The sequence below is a fragment of the Gadus morhua genome, chromosome 20 (genome assembly GCF_902167405.1).
Source record: "Gadus morhua chromosome 20, gadMor3.0, whole genome shotgun sequence".
Taxonomy (NCBI): Eukaryota; Metazoa; Chordata; class Actinopteri; order Gadiformes; family Gadidae; genus Gadus; species Gadus morhua.
In genome coordinates, this window is record NC_044067.1 from 21,428,882 (window position 1) to 21,446,835 (window position 17,954).

At 44.9% G+C, this 17,954-nt stretch overlaps 1 protein-coding gene across 3 annotated transcripts in view; it reads left to right on the plus strand.

Annotated features, from left to right (window-relative positions):
- Nucleotides 1-17,890: 17,890 nt before the first annotated feature.
- The window catches only part of cfap65 (cilia and flagella associated protein 65), a 35,680-nt gene continuing 35,616 nt past the window's right edge, over nt 17,891-17,954 (plus strand). For all 3 annotated transcript variants that reach the window (XM_030344169.1, XM_030344172.1, XM_030344171.1), the window contains exon 1: nt 17,891-17,948. The gene's annotated coding sequence lies outside the window, so the exon portion shown is untranslated. The remainder of the gene's footprint in view (nt 17,949-17,954) is intronic.

Consider the following 17,954-nt stretch of genomic DNA (forward strand, 5'->3'; position numbering starts at 1 on the left):
CTGATGGCCACCGAAGTGGTAGAGCAGGAGCTCGGTGTCCGTAGTGGACCAATCAATCCTCACATTGAGCATAGCAATACATTGGGCCGACTTGGCAGAAAACGCTTTGTGATATTCATAAAATAAGGTTCCCCCGTAGCGCTGGTTGAGGTCAGCAATAATAGCGAGGTAAGCGTTGAGTTCTAACCTCCTATCAGGATAAACTTGGCACATGATGTCTCTGTAGATACCGTATGTGATGTCAAACTTACCGAAAGAAAGATTGCGCGTAAGTCTGGGATCTGAAGTTTTTAAAAGAACGGACACGTCACCGCGATCAACCCATTGGCGCTCTATGGCAGGGGAGGGAGGCGGGTAACAGTAAACCCGCGAGATTGACATCTCTGCCCTGGAGTATGTTATTTTTTGTGGTCTGGGAAACCATTGCCGCGGCGGGCGTAATAAATATCCTACCCTGAAGCTGCGCTGGTAGAGCTGTAGAGAGAAAATACACTACGGGGGCTAATGCGGGGGCTGCAGTAGTCGTGGTAGCATGGCACGTGCCAGGTGCGTAGCCTGTGAAGGCGGAGGGAACCGAGCCGGATGGTTGCTGGAGAAAGAAAGGCGCTGTGGCGACTGACGACGGCGGGTTGGGGGCCTGGACCCGTCCGGGAGTACCGCCTGGTGTTTCGACGGCGTCCATCCTGGCGCCAAGGCTTTGCACCGACTCGGCGAGGGTTTGTAGAACCTGGCGGAGGTCCGCGTCGGGGGCTTGTTGGGGGTGTTGTTGAGGATCCCGGGGAGGACCGAAATTAACGGCTTTCCAAGCTCGCTTGCCCGGGCCAGAAGTAGTAGGCCGACCGGCGCGCTTTTTGCCGGGTTTAGTTGATGTCGCAGCAGCGGAGCCAGCGGCGGTGGCATCCGGAGCGAACGTTGGAGAGAGGGGAGGGTGGAGATGTTCCCCCAGCGCTGTGTCGGCAAGCTGCAGGGCATCCGCCCGTCGACTAGCCGACTTCCACTGGGACGCCTTCTTATTCCAGGAGTTCCAGTAGTTTTTTTGTTGGCCAAGACGCCCAAGAAGCCGATTTCAGTTGCATTCGAGAACTCCTACGCGAGATGGCAGGAGATGGAGGGATAGCGTCCTCATCAGAACCCGACATTACGACCTCTGGGTGAGTATTAACCGACATTGTAACTGAGCGACGAGAGATACGAGAATCGAAATCGTAAGCACAGTAAAGCAGTAGCATGCATCGAACGAAGACCTGAGCAGCAAAGAACATATGTGTCACGATACGCACACGTTGTGTCACTTGTCGTGGTATTTATCAGAAGGTTAACAGATCTTAATACAGAGCTCATTCGAGCGTGTCTTCATAACTGGTTCAACTCATCAACTAGTGACCGGAACTACGTCACTCCGTAATATACTGATACGTCCATACATAATCACATTACATCTCCCCCTTTTTTAGACAATAAACTAAAAGTAACTTTTACCTGTATTGAGTCCATCCAGAGAATCCTAAACATACATTCGGATAAATAATACCTACTCTAATTGCAGATTCAGGTAAGCAAACTTTTTCTTATTCAAAATTAAATCTATTTTTACCAAAAGCATTTCCTCTTCTTTTTCCCCATAAACCTCACAACCTCCATACTACTGTACTGTAGTATGTGTAACACATTCACAAAACATAACACAGTAAGTGCATTACCAACATTAACGCAGAAACAGTTTTTCCCTTATCCTTCTCCTTTCCTCTCTTTTTTTTTTTTCATTTTTTTTTCACTCTCGTCAGGATATATATTTTTTCTTTCAACTAAATCAGCCCACTGTTAAGACAGTAACGAAACCTAGAAAAAATAAAAATGGTTAGGCATTAGCAATAAAAACAGTCAAAAATCACTCATTGAGTCTGAACCGGAGAGGTGGTCGGATTTCCCTGCCCCTGGAGGTCAGTCTGGCTGTGTCACCAGACAGAGTAGGCCGTGCCGGTGTCTGTGTAGCCTCTGGTGCAGAGGGCCCTGGTGATGCTCTTTGGCCCCTGGTGACCATACCAGGAAGTGGACTGCTGACGGGACGTGCTGGGCCGGTCCCGGGCTGTAGCTGTGTTTCTGTAGGCCCGGTGGTCTCAGCAGGCCCGGTGGTCTCAGGAACAGCCTGGAGGTGTCTCCTGTTGCGCCGCAACACTGTGCCGTTGTCCATCTTGACCATGTAGGATCTGGGTTGTTCCGCTCTCGCCACCACCTGCGCAGGGGTCTTCCACCCCTTGTCTGTGTCCAGCTTGACACGGACTGCCTGACCTGTCGGCAGCTCTGGGAGACGGAGGGTGGAGTGTCGGCGGTTGTAGAAGTACTCGTAGGATCTTTTGGCATTAGAGTCATTTACTCTTACTTGTTCAGGGCTTATTGGAGTCTTTTGCAAGTTTTGCTCCAATGTGGGGACTGTGGTGCGAATTTGTCGTCCCAGCATGAGTTGAGCCGGACTAGCTCCCGTTGCAGCAATGGGCGTGGCCTGGTAGCTCATCAGAGCAAGGTACGGGTCTGGCTGTTTCAGCAGTCTTTTAGCAGTCTGGACTGCTCTCTCGGCTGCCCCGTTTGCCTGGGGGTAGTGGGGGCTTGAGGTTGCGTGTGTGAACCCGTACTCTTTGCAACAGTCAGTGAATTCTGCTGAAGTGAACTGCAGACCGTTGTCGCTGACTAGTTCGAGAGGTACGTCCCATCTGCTGAAGATGGCTTTGAGGCGCGTGATGACCTGCAAGCTTGATGTAGAAGGTAAGTGTGCCATTTCGACATACCTGGAATAGTAGTCCACAACCACTAGATACTGCTTCCCTTCCAGCTCGCATAGGTCAGCAGCGATCCTCTGCCAAGGCCCCCCCGGTAGGGTTGTTGTGATGAGAGGCTCATGCCTCTGCTTGGGCTTGTGTTCTATGTAGAACTTGCACTGCGACACTGTTGCCTTGATGTCGCCACCAATGCCGGGCCACCAGACGGAGAGCTTGGCTCTCTCGCGGCACTTTGTCAGTCCTTGGTGACCAGCATGAATTTTCTTCAGAATGTCTGCTCTCAGTATTTTAGGAATCACAATTCTGTCGTCATACAGAACTAGTCCCCTCGCTTCAGAGAGGTGATGCCTGGCAGAGTAGAATGCAGAGAAAGAGGGAAAGTTGTGAGTCTTACGCCAGCCGTTCTGCACGCTGGAGATGACCGCCTGAAGGTCTGGATCAGTCTGCGTTACTCCTCTTATCTCCTCCAACTTCTCTGATGACATGGGCTTGTTTGTCACCAATGCATCGACATACGCCTTGATGTGGCGCTCCGTCTCTGACCCGGCCTGAGTCAGAGGGCTCCTGGACAGCGCATCTGCCACGATCAGCTGTTTTCCTGGAACATGCACAGCTGTAACATTGAACCGCATCATGCGCATTAACAGTCTCTGGCACCGCACCGGCGCTTTGTCCAGGTCGCATGCATTAATCAATGGGACAAGCGGCTTGTGGTCTGTCTGGAGGCAAAAACTGTCTAGCCCCTGTACATAGCGTACAAATCGTTCACACGACCACACCGCTGCCAAGCACTCCTTTTCTATTTGGGAGTAACGTTTCTCTGATTCTGTGAGTGTGCTTGAGCAGAATGCAACAGGTCTCAACTCACCGCTGTACTCCTGAAGTAGTGTGGCGCCCAGGCCGTAGCTGCTGGCGTCAGCGCTGACGACGGTGCGGTGGTTGGAGTCGTAGTAGGCCAGTGTTGGGGCTGATGAGAGCATGTCTTTGGGTTTCTGCATCGCTCTCTCCTGGAGGTCACCCCATGCCCAAGCACTGTCCTTCTTGAGCAGGTCAGTGACTGGGTGTAGCACAGTTGAGAGGCCTGGCAAGAACCTCCCCAGGTAATTGATCATGCCTAGGACCCGGCGCAGCTCTCCCACGTTGTTTGGGCTGGGCATGTCAGTGATTGCGCTCACCTTGCTTTTGTCTGGTTTCATGCCCTCTGCGCTGATTATGTGTCCGAAGTAGCCGATCTCCGACTTGTTGAACTGGCACTTGGCTTTGTTCAGTTTCAGTCCAGACCGCCTTATGGTCTGGAGGACTGCATTCAGCCGCCTGTTGTGTTCCTCCTCGTCCGCACCGTAGACGAGTATGTCGTCCATCACGACCACGACTCCCTCGTGGCCACTGAACAGCTCGGTCATGAGTCTTTGGAAAATTTCAGGGGCTGACGAGATCCTGAATGGGAGCCTCCTGAAGCAAAACCTGCCCATGGGTGTGATGAAGGTGGTCAGTTTTTGGCTATCCGGGTCCAGGGGAATTTGCCAGAAGCCACTAGAAGCATCTAGTGCGGAGAACACCTTTGCCCCGGCTAGCTTGGGAGCAATGTCCTCCAGTGTGGGCAACACGTACAGTTCTCGCTTGACAGCCTTGTTCAGCCTTTTGAGTTCCACACACACTCTGACCTGGTCTTTATTCTTTTTCTCCGCAGGCACCATGGGCGCGCACCAGTCCGTTGGGCCCGTGACATGCTCGAATATGCCCAACTCTAACATGCGCCCCAGCTCCTTCTCGACTTTGGGCAGGAGGAGAAACGGCACCCGGCGCGGCGTTGTGGCAGCATAGGGCTCCGCGCCTGGTTTCAGCACGATTTTGACAGGGTCGCACTGTAGGAGACCTATTTCCCCGAATAGGTCGTCCTTCTCTGTGCTGACTGCATTCAGCCGTTTCACGAGGCCCATGGATTTGGCTACACCTCCCCCCAGTAGATTCTGTGCGAATCGTCCTTTAATCACTGTAATCCAGAAGGCATACTTTTGGCCCTTGTGCAGGCATGTGGCCAGGAATTTGCCTATGCATTCCACTTCCCCTCCTGGGCTTGTGGCACTGACTGTGGTTCTAGCTAACTGGGGCTTGTCTGGCAGTTTGCTGTATGTTTTCTCAGTCATTACAGTAATGTCTGCCCCCGTGTCAATTTTAAAGTCCACTAGACTATTGTTGATGGGCAGTGTGACACGCCAATCGTCACTGAAATCTGGCTGTTCAACTACTCTATGGGCCTGATTTGTCACAGCTCCGATAAAGAAAGCTTGATCATCATCATCATCATCATCATCATCATCATCATCACCATATTCGTGTGTCACAGCCATTAATTGTTTAATAATTTTGCTTTTGCACAACAGTTCAAAGTGTCCCAGCTTACCGCATCGCCGACAGTTCTTGTCGCGTGCAGGGCAACGTTCCTCACGTGTGTGTGTTCTGCCACACCGTGGGCATCCATTTTGTTTGCTGGACTCCTCAAGTTCCGGAAAGTTTCGCCCATATCGCTGCCGCATGTCTTTACCGCGCTTCCAACATGCCTGTCCCCTTTGTCCCACAGCATTCACTGAGCACTCTGCCCGCTCCACGCTCTGCTTCTTGATCTGCTCGCTCTGTCGGGCTAGGAGGATAGCCCTCTCTAGCGTAAGATCAGCCTCAAGTTGCAACTTTTGTGAGACCTCGCTATCTAGAATGCCAATAACGAGTCGGTCCCTAATTTGTTCATCCTTTGTTATGCCGAACTCACAGTATTGAGCAAGCTCATACAGGCTTCTCACAAAAGATTCTACAGTTTCTCCCTCCTTCTGCACACGCTTGTGGAAGCATGCTCGGTCATGAATCACGTTGCGTCTAGGCACGAAGTGATCATCAAACCTAGCTATAACTATCTCGTAGTTAAGTTCAGGGTTATCATTGTTGTCGTCCTCCTTTCCCCATCGAGTACAGAAGAGAGTTGACTTGTACCTCACCGCTCTCTTTGTTGAGCTTGGAAGCTGCACGAAACCTGTCGAATCGGCGCCTCCATGTCGGCCATTCCCCTGGCCGGGTAAAGTCAAACTGTTCTGGCGGTCCAAACTTTGCCATCTCCGTTCTTTCAGCGTTCAGTTCGTCACTTCTGACACCATGTCACGATACGCACACGTTGTGTCACTTGTCGTGGTATTTATTAGAAGGTTAACCGATCTTAATACAGAGCTCATTCGAGCGTGTCTTCATAACTGGTTCAACTCATCAACTAGTGACCGGAACTACGTCACTCCGTAATATACTGATACGTCCATACATAATCACATTACAATATGTTAGACTACTCTTTATAGAGCAGGTGCGGGCAGGTGATTGGCAGTTGGTGATAGGTGATTGGCGGCCAGCCGCGCGTGCTTTGAGTCCTCCTGGTAGAACTACCAGCAAGCTTAACATTTGTAGGATTTTTATACAATAACAAAATTGTCACATAAGAAAAATGGGCAAACTGCTCCAACTTTATTGGCCAATATTTCTGATTTTGGTGAATTCTTTATCATTTTTGTGGCCTGTGAATGTTTTTTATCATGTTTGGCTTTAATTTGAAATTGTGGGAAAAGTTAACATTTTTAGGGCGTAAGGCCGCGTTCACACTAGACTTCTTTTTTTAAGAAAAAAGCGCCGCCTTCAGCGCCTTTTGAGCGCCTTTTGAGGGCTTCAGTGCGAGCATTCTGTAACCTTAACAACGGTAATCATACATTCTAGCGTTACATCATTATCCATTATTATCATTTTCCGTCGGTTACTTTTTGAAGTAGATAGGCTAAAAGACACAATGGCGAATCAGTTACAATTAATTGCTTTAGCTTTGGCGTTTGAGGAGGAGGAGGGGGAGGAACAGCCAAGGCGCCGTTTATGGGTGCACGACATCCTCCGCAATAGGGAGTCGCAGGGGGCATTCGGCCACCTAATTCAGGAGCTCCGCCTAAACGATGCTAGGTTCAAGAATTTTTTTCGCTTGGACAAGAGCCAATTTGAGGATCTCCTAAGGAGGATTGGACCAGAGATCTCAAAAAAGCAGACACATCTCAGGGAGACCATCAGCCCAGACGAGCGGCTTTTGCATTTGTTTGAGGTGGGTAACATTAACTAACGTGAGAGAGAGAGAGAGAGAGAGAGAGAGAGAGAGAGAGGGAGAGTGTGTGTGTGCTGTCTGTTAGGATGAAAACTTAACCTAGCCTTAACCAAGCTAATTCCCGTGCATTTACATTTTCTTGGAAATGTTTATCAATGTACACTGTCCCTTTTCAAATAAACACATAAATAAATAAGATATAGTGACACCAGGAGAGGGTACAGTAGGTGTGTGTGTGTGTGTCTGTGTGTTAGAGAGAGAGACACCAGGTTAAGGAGGGGGTAAAGTACATCATTGGCTCTGAGTGAGTGTGTTTTGTAACACATTTTAACAACAATCGTTTTTGTGTGTGTATTTTTTCCTAGGTATTTGGCAACAGGGAACTCTTACTGGTCCATTGCTTTCCACTTTAGGGTAGGAATAAGCACTGTGGCTGGAATAGTCAGGAGTGTGTGCGAGGCCATTTGGGACTGCCTGTCTGGGGAGTTCCTGGCCTTTCCTACAGAGGCTGAGTGGAGGAAGATTGCAGAGGATTTTGCAAGAATGTGGGCATTTCCCAATTGCGTAGGGGTAATGGATGGGAAGCATGTTGTCATTGAGGCACCTCCATTAAGCGGCTCCCTTTATTTTAATTACAAGAAGTCATTCTCCATTGTACTGTTGGCGGTAGTCGATGCCCACTATCGTTTTAAGGTGGTCGACATTGGAGCCTATGGCAAAAATAGTGATGGAGGAACATTAGCTGCCTCTGCCTTTGGGTCTGCCCTGCGGCAGGTGACCCTCAACCTCCCTGGGGATGCCCCCCTACCTGGAGCAGAGAACTTGGGGCCCATTCCTCATGTTTTCCTGGCGGACGAGGCATTCCCCTTGCGGAGAAATCTCCTTCGCCCATGGGCACACTCACGGGGAAAAGCGTGTTTTTAATTACCGCCTCTCTCACGCCAGGAGAATGGTGGAGTGTACCTTCGGCATCCTTGCGGCCCAATGGACGATATACCGGAGGGTGCTTGGTGTGTCACCACAGGTAGCAGAGTCAGTTGTCAAGGCAACGTGTATACTACACAACTTTCTGCGATGGGGGGGTGCTACAGAGGCACTGACTGGTCCAGCAGATGGTTCTGCTGGACCAGTCAGTGCCTCTGTAGCACCCCCCCATCGCAGAAAGTTGTGTAGTATATTGGCAGGGTTGGCAGCAACAACGCCAGCAACGAGGCCATTACTGTGAGGACCAACTTCACAACTTATTTTTCATCTGAAGCTGGTCAAGTCCCCTGGCAGAACCGCCCCCTGCACATCCCACATGCCCTTCAGTAAACTTTTAAAAACTAAATCAGTTGAGGTGTGGTCTTGTGAGTTGTCATTTAAAGAACAAATTAAGCAATGTGTCAAGGCAATGTCAACAATGTGATTAATGACTGCAGGTAAAGTAAATATAATTATAGGTTTATTTTCATCAATAATCATAACAATAACAAATACAATAATGATGTAAATATATACAAATATTTTACTCGTTATATGCTACATATATTACTCTAGTTTTATATTACTCTATTTTATACTATACAATATATATATACTACTACTACTACTATATAAACTATATTTATACTATTTTATATTACTCTATTGTATACTATACAATATATATATACTACTACTACTTCTACTATATAAACTTTATTTATACTATTTTATATAACACTATTTTTATACTATACAAGCCTTATATGACATTGAATTTGGAGAATAGTATACACTATTCTCCAAATTCAATGTCATACAAGGCTTGTTGAATCCGAAGCTTTGCCAGGGCTTGTTTTCGCGGGTCTAACCGGTCAATTGCGGGTGCCAGACTGAGGAGGTAATGTTGTGTCTCTGTGTATTTAGTTTGGTCAATTCTTTGAAGAATTTCCACTTTCTGCTGCATGCATTTACTATGATAAAAATGAACCTGGCATAAGTCTACACTCGTTATACCTATTGTGGCTATCTATCGTTATTCTAACACAACGGGAAATAACGGAACACACGGTTTTCAAAAAAGTTCAGTTGAAATTCCAAACAAGTTACCAGTCGTAACCAGTCGTAATCTAGACACCCACCGTTACTAAAATATGTAAGATTGATTGATTAAATATTTTTCGATCTATAAAGGTTTATAATGGGTTGTCACTTTTAATAACTGGGGCGGATTACGATATCAATTAATAGGTTGGGTTACGATATCGATGAATACAAAGTAACGTCAGTTGAATCAGAGTCAGTTGAATGAGAGTTCACGTGTACTTACCAGAAAAACCCAAAGTCCTTTCGATCTGTTCCCAGATTGACTCCTTGTGGTGGATGTTTGAGTACCTCTTATGACTCAAATCATACAATTCAGTATAATGAGCCAAAACTTACATTTTATTAGTACATGGTATAAAGATAATTATGAGCCTTTGATTGATATCGAGGAGCTGGCACGTGGACGACTCCCAGCTCCGTCCAAACTCCAGCCGGATGTAGATGCATGGGTACTGGTGATTACCTGTAAAAACTCCAGGGCCCTCAGCATCTGGAAAGTATACTTCCTGTCTAACCAAGCCTTCTAAGGCATGGCCCTCCTGGTCCAGCTCATCCATGATGCTGCGTTCCAGCAGCTCGAAGATGGCCAGCAGACACGTACACCGAGAGAGAAAATAATGTATAAGATCAATGAATCCATTACAAAATAAATCAAACATGAACTGCTATATGTTTTATGTGAAATATATTTTAGGGTTGCTTTCTAAAGTCTAACCCACCCATTTGGGGATGTAGTTGAGGCCCCTAACACTAGGTGGGGCCCCCTCTACGATCTGTAGTTGAGGCCCCTGGGGCTAGAGATCCTTACTGACAGCGGCGTGAGTTCCCTCTGAACGATGTACTGCATGTCATCCATTGGGTTGAATCTCTTAAAGGTTGGGTAGGTGATTTGCGAAACGCCAGCAGATTTTGAAAATACACAACTCAAATGGTCCTACCCCCTCTCCTTCAACGCTTGACTCTGACTCCACCCATTCCAAGTACCTGGACGCGCAATCATGCACGAGCGCGAACAGAGATGCGCGAGAGCGAGCCAGGCTAGCGTAGGTTTTCGTTTAACAACATGGCACTACATTCAGCTGTAAGTTGCACCCAGTACCGCGGGAAGTAGGAGTGCTGGGGGTGCTGCAACACCCCCTGTCCGGGGCCCTGTCTTATCACAGAAAACGATCATTTCTAAAAACTCCGGCCAAAGTGGAGATTTCTGAAAACGCCGGTTATGTGTTGTCGTGTCAACGGGGAGAAACGGGATTTTAGGTTCTGAAGCGTCACATTATGCACCAGGAAATGCTTAACGTCATGTAAGCGCCCGCTGTACCGTATTGGTCCGAATATGAACACAAACCCCATTGTAAGACGACCTATATTTGGAAAAAAGATTTGAAGACCAGATCCGTTTTTTTATGAATAAATAAATTGTATTCATTGAAATAATATACGAAAACTAGAATTGCAATCCCTGAAGGTATTGCGGTGTGAATGCTAACGCTGAAATGCTCCGCTCTACTGCTGAAGCTGCACGTTGAAAAATAAATACCCTGAATCTAGGACATCTGCTGAACATTTTGAATGTAGAATGAAGTCTGTAGAATGAACTATGAATCAGCTGAATGGTTTTGAAGTCATCCTGCTAAAGTCTGCTGACGCTGAAATGCTCCGCTCTACTGCTGAAGCTGCACGTTGAAGAATCGTTGCAATGAATCTAGGACATCTGCTGAACATTTTGAAGGTAGAATGAAGCCTGTAGAATGAAGACGCTGAATCTAGGAAATCTGATGAACATTTTGAAGGTAGAATGAAGTCTGTAGAATAAACTATGAATGAGTTGTGGTTTTGAAGTTATACTGCTAAAGTCTGCTGATGCTGAAATGCTCCGCTCTACTGCTGAAGCTGCATGTTGAATCAATACCCTGAATCTAGGAAATCTGCAGAACATTTTGAAGGTAGAATGAAGCCTGTAGAATCAATACCCTGAATCTAGGAAATCTGATGAACATTTTGAAGGTAGAATGAAGTCTGTAGAATGAACTATGAATGAGTTGAATGGTTTTGAAGTCATACTGCTAAAGTCTGCTGACGCTGAAATGCTCCGCTCTACTGCTGAAGCTGAATGTTGAATCAATACCCTGAATCTAGGAAATCTTCTGAACATTTTGAAGGTAGAATGAAGCCTGTAGAATGAAGACGCTGAATCTTGGAAATCTGCTGAACATTTTGAAGGTAGAATGAAGCCTGTAGAATGAAGACGCTGAATCTAGGAAATCTGCTGAACATTTTGAAGGTAGAATGAAGCCTGTAGAATGAAGATGCTGAATCTAGGAAATCTGCTGAACATTTTGAAGGTAGAATGAAGCCTGTAGAATGAAGACGCTGAATCTAGGAAATATAATAGCAAGATGGTACTAATGCAGCTGAACGTTTTAATGTTTGAATGCTAACATCAGCGCTAACGCTAAGGTCAACTCAAATGTCAGCGCTAACGCTAACGTCAACGCTAACGTCAGCGCTTATGGTGACGTCAATCCTAACTTTAGCGCTAACGCTAACGTCAATGCTAATTCAGCGCTAATGCTAACGCTAACTTCAGTGCTAATGCTACCGTCAGGGATAACGTCAACTCCAACGTTAGCGCTAATGCTAACGTCAATGCTAATTCAGCGCTAATGCTAACGTCAGGGCTAACGGTAACGTCAACTCTAACGGTAACGTCAATGCTAACTTAGCGCTAATGCTAACTTCAGCGCTAATGCTAACTTCAGCGCTAATGCTAACTTCAGCGCTAATGCTAACTTCAGTGCTAATGCTAACGTCAGCGCTAATGGTACCGTCAATGCTAACTTTAGCGCTAATGCTAACGTCTGCGCTAACGCTAACGTCAACGCTAACGTCAACACCTACGTCGGAGCTAACGTCAGCGCTAACGTCCGCGCTAACGTCAACTCTAACGTCACTGCTAACGTCCATTGTTGTAGTCCATGACAAAGACTACAATACCCTCCACCACACTGGCTTTAACCAGATTCCAGAGTGGTGCGCTCGCCACTGATAGTCAACGAGCAACAGCTGTGGAAAACGGTTAACGAATCCGGAATAAAACTAAAACTGTGAATTTCAAAAAACTATAAATGATATCGAAATTATGTTTGAATATTATTGAAGAGACAAATGTGTAAATCTGTTTAATTCTTTGAATGATGGTAAACGGTTGAAATTTGACCAAGTTATGAAGGTTTGAATGTTGGAAGGGTTGAATCGAGTCAAGGATGAATCAGCCTCATTTGAATATCGACTGTTGGAGACCACTGATTGGTCAACGAGCTGTTGCCATGGCAAACGGTTAGAGTGAGAGCAACTGAAAACGAATCCGGAATAAAACTAAAACTGTGAATCTGAAAAAACTATAAATGATATCGAAATTCTGTTTGAAGATTATTGAAGATACAAATGTGTAGATCTGTTTAATCTTTTGAATGATGGTAAACGGTTTAAATTTGACCAAGTTATGAACGTTTGAATGTTGGAAGTGTTGAATCGGATGAAGGGTGAATCAGCGTTTTTTGAATTTTGAATGGGAGTGAATGGGGCAATTTTCGGTGAATAAAGTTGAATATCTCGGGAATTATGAAGAATATCAATAAGAAAAATAATAGCACGCGATTCCTAATGGAGCTGAACGTTTTAATGTTTGAATTAAGTTTCTACGTTGAAGTATGGCGAAGGAGTTGCACGACAAAAAAGTGGCGGAATAATAAAAATAACTAGAATTGCAATCCCTGAAGGTATTGCGGTGTGAATGCTAACGCTGAAATGCTCCGCTCTACTGCTGAAGCTGCACGTTGAAAAATAAATAGCCTGAATCTAGGACATCTGCTGAACATTTTGAATGTAGAATGAAGTCTGTAGAATGAACTATGAATGAGTTGAATGGTTTTGAAGTCATACTGCTAAAGTCTGCTGACGCTGAAATGCTCCGCTCTACTGCTGAAGCTGCATGTTGAATCAATACCCTGAATCTATGAAATCTGCTGAACATTTTGAAGGTAGGATGAAGCCTGTAGAATGAAGACGCTGAATCTAGGAAGTCTGAGGAACATTTTGAAGGTAGAATGAAGTCTGTATAATGAACTATGAATGAGTTGAATGCTAAAGTCTGCTGACGCTGAAATGCTCCGCTCTACTGCTGAAGCTGCATGTTGAATCAATACCCTGAATCTAGGAAATCTGCTGAACATTTTGAAGGTAGAATGAAGCCTGTAGTATGAAGACGCTGAATCTAGGAAATCTGATGAACATTTTGAAGGTAGAATGAAGTCTGTAGAATGAACTATGAATGAGTTGAATGGTTTTGAAGTCATACTGCTAAAGTCTGCTGACGCTGAAATGCTCCGCTCTACTGCTGAAGCTGCATGTTGAATCAATACCCTGAATCTAGGAAATCTGCTGAACATTTTGAAGGTAGAATGAAGCCTGTAGAATGAAGACGCTGAATCCAGGAAATCTGCTGAACATTTTGAAGGTAGAATGAAGCCTGTAGAATGAAGATGCTGAATCTAGGAAATCTGCTGAACATTTTGAAGGTAGAATGAAGCCTGTAGTATGAAGACGCTGAATCTAGGAAATCTGATGAACATTTTGAAGGTAGAATGAAGTCTGTAGAATGAACTATGAATGAGTTGAATGGTTTTGAAGTCATACTGCTAAAGTCTGCTGACGCTGAAATGCTCCGCTCTACTGCTGAAGCTGCATGTTGAATCAATACCCTGAATCTAGGAAATCTGCTGAACATTTTGAAGGTAGAATGAAGCCTGTAGAATGAAGACGCTGAATCCAGGAAATCTGCTGAACATTTTGAAGGTAGAATGAAGTCTGTAGAATGAACTATGAATGAGTTGAATGGTTTTGAAGTCATACTGCTAAAGTCTGCTGACGCTGAAATGCTCCGCTCTACTGCTGAAGCTGAATGTTGAATCAATACCCTGAATCTAGGAAATCTGCTGAACATTTTGAAGGTAGAATGAAGTCTGTAGAATGAACTATGAATGAGTTGAATGGTTTTGAAGTCATACTGCTAAAGTCTGCTGACGCGGAAATGCTCCGCTCTACTGCTGAAGCTGAATGTTGAATCAATACCCTGAATCTAGGAAATCTGCTGAACATTTTGAAGGTAGAATGAAGCCTGTAGAATGAAGACGCTGAATCTAGGAAATCTGCTGAACATTTTGAAGGTAGAATGAAGCCTGTAGAATGAAGATGCTGAATCTAGGAAATCTGCTGAACATTTTGAAGGTAGAATGAAGCCTGTAGAATGAAGACGCTGAATCTAGGAAATATAATAGCAAGATGGAACTAATGCAGCTGAACTTTTTAATGTTTGAATGCTAACATCAGCGCTAACGCTAAGGTCAACTCAAATGTCAGCGCTAACGCTAACGTCAACGCTAACGTCAGCGCTTATGGTGACGTCAATCCTAACTTTAGCGCTAACGCTAACGTCAATGCTAATTCAGCGCTAATGCTAACGCTAACGTCAACGCTAACTTCAGTGCTAATGCTACCGTCAGGGATAACGTCAACTCCAACATTAGCGCTAATAATAACGGCAATGCTAATTCAGCGCTAATGCTAACGTCAGGGATAACGGTAACGTCAGCTCTAACGGTAACGTCAATGCTAACTCAGCGCTAATGCTAACTTCAGCGCTAATGCTAACTTCAGCGCTAATGCTAACTTCAGTGCTAATGCTAACGTCAACGCTAACGTCAGCGCTAATGGTACCGTCAATGCTAACTTTAGCGCTAATGCTAACGTCTGCGCTAACGTCAACGCTAACGTCAACACCTACGTCGGAGCTAACGTCAGCGCTAACGTCCGCGCTAACGTCAACTCTAACGTCACTGCTAACGTCCATTGTTGTAGTCCATGACAAAGACTACAATACCCTCCACCACACTGGCTTTAACCAGATTCCAGAGTGGTGCGCTCGCCACTGATAGTCAACGAGCAACAGCTGTGGAAAACGGTTAACGAATCCGGAATAAAACTAAAACTGTGAATTTCAAAAAACTATAAATGATATCGAAATTATGTTTGAATATTATTGAAGAGACAAATGTGTAAATCTGTTTAATTCTTTGAATGATGGTAAACGGTTGAAATTTGACCAAGTTATGAAGGTTTGAATGTTGGAAGGGTTGAATCGAGTCAAGGATGAATCAGCCTCATTTGAATATCGACTGTTGGAGACCACTGATTGGTCAACGAGCTGTTGCCATGGCAAACGGTTAGAGTGAGAGCAACTGAAAACGAATCCGGAATAAAACTAAAACTGTGAATCTGAAAAAACTATAAATGATATCGAAATTCTGTTTGAAGATTATTGAAGATACAAATGTGTAGATCTGTTTAATTCTTTGAATGATGGTAAACGGTTTAAATTTGACCAAGTTATGAACGTTTGAATGTTGGAAGCGTTGAATCGGATGAAGGGTGAATCAGCGTTTTTTGAATTTTGAATGGGAGTGAATGGGGCAATTTTCGGTGAATAAAGTTGAATATCTCGGGAATTATGAAGAATATCAATAAGAAAAATAATAGCACGCGATTCCTAATGGAGCTGAACGTTTTAATGTTTGAATTAAGTTTCTACGTTGAAGTATGGCGAAGGAGTTGCACGACAAAAAAGTGGCGGAATAATAAAAATAAATACGTAGGATTTCAAAGCTGTGAATGCTAGCAGCATTCACACCAAATACGTAGGATTTCAAAGCTGTGAATGCTAGCAGCATTCACACCAATAAAAAGGCATCGAATAAAACACTGCATTGCCACTAAACAGTAGTGCAAATAGGCCGTACTGATGTGTACACCAAAGACTATTCCTGACACTCCTCTGCCCCGCTGTGTTCTCTCTGGCTGTGGTCGCTCCGAACTGTTTCGGCCCGTGGCAAAGCGAGTCATCCTCGCTGCTGTCCAAGGCAATTTGAGACGCAGCATTTATTTAATGCTCATATGACCTAGTGCTGAAAAAAGGTTATATGAAAAAGTGTGAGGGTAGCGGTGGTGCGCTAAACTTGTTCTGTGAGCAGCTGGATGTGAACGATCGATGTTCAACTGTGCGCGCATGCACTGGTGTAATTGAGCTGCGCTGCTATACATCTTTTTTTTATCAATGTAACGAGTTGCGAGTCTAGTGCAGGCTGAGTTTTTTTTTTTCCCAGCACCCCCTGCTGAGAATACGTTCTCGCTGCTATGGTTGGACCAGATGTTATAAACATTAAACGGTCACATAAATCATTACTATTTTTAGAAAATGTATGTTTGTTTCATATAATTGTATTGGAAGTCCTGGTTTTCACTAGGGTTTCCGCGGTGTGGACATTTTCACACCGAGTAATACACTCGTCTCCACACCGGTATTACCGAGTATAAACGGTATAAACTTTGAAACTAGGTCAACCGCCACACAAGCATCGGTTTTTAGACCCTTTTCGTCCTTCAGTTGCCGCCAACGTTCGAAAGCAGCGCCTAGGATTATTCTTGATTTCAGTTTTTCTCTTTCAGCGTTTTTATTATCAATTACTCTCTGAAAAAGAGTTTTCCTTCTCTTTGCTGGTGGTGGTGGTGGTGGTGGGGATGGTGGCGTCTTGTCTGCCATGGAAATTGTCTTCTACTGCTAGGTCCAAATGTGGATTAACTAGTTCCAGTAGCTACCGCAGGATAACAACAAACAGGAGCTTGCTCTGGGTCACGAGCTCTGGGTCACGAGTACTGCACGAAGGGGTCGCGCGCGGGGGGAGGGGGAGTGCAGTACGACCATTTGATTGACGTACTTACTGTCCAATGCAACTCGGTGGCAATGGAAATGATTGGCTGGAGTTTTTCGAGCCCTGCCCGTTCCACAGATGATTGACTTGTTTAATTTTCATGTCAGTACTTCTAACTCCGTGGCTGTAAGCGGGTTATGATAAGGATTTCAAGTAATTTTGCAAAAATGCCAAAAAAGCAAATCACCTATCCAACCTTTAATGGCGTTAATGTGTCCAGAAGAAATGCGTTTGCATTCTACGACTTGGCCTATGCCCCCGCCGCCAAGAAGTCCCAAGACTGCCTAGTTCTCCATCGTGGTATTTGAATTGGAGGTCAATTCAAATATTCTAGCCTTTAGGTAAGAGAGGGCAAAACATTTGTAATTATGGTTAGAAACTAAATGACAACGCTGAAGAAACTAAGGCTGTCCCACTTTTGTACAGTTCAGACCAAAGATACTTCTTTATCCAAAATAACTGCTTTATTTGCACCACTTTGGTGTAAATAAGTAATGTTGAAGTATTTTACAGGCGGGGCTTAGCCGGTGGCAGGTCGTCTCTGGGATTGAATTAGAAATATACGCGTGGAAAACCTCATCAGCAAACAAACGTGAAACATAAAGCATTATTATGGATCTTCAGAAGACTTCATTTATTTTCCTCCCTCACCTTTAAACCAATGGTGGGCTATTGCAAGAGCCTGGGACGGTTTTCCGTGTTGTTGTTGACTACTGTATGACATCGGCTTAATAGCTATGGAACTGGTTTTGGATTGTAAAAAACATTATTTTTACGCAATAATAATTGGATAATATAGTAATTATTTTGTAAATCTTTGCTGTTTAGATGTCCTATGCATATTACCTAACGGATTTGGGATTAAAAGCGCCCAAACCAATCTTTTGTGTTGTTGTAATTATTCTTATTCAGATAGGTTATTATATCAGAGCATACTTTGTACATCATATATACATTTGGGCAAAAAACATGAAAACATCAACAGGTATTTTTCATGCATTTTCCTGCTTGGGAGCGGTGGGCACCTATGCGGAAGCGGAACCTGCCAAATATGGGCACCCGGAGCTGCTTTCGTTGCCATGGCAACGATCAGGCGTCTCTCTCCGCTGCCGTTGGAGACGTCGAGTCAAGGAAAAAGAAGCGTCTCTTCAGCTCACCTTGGTGGGG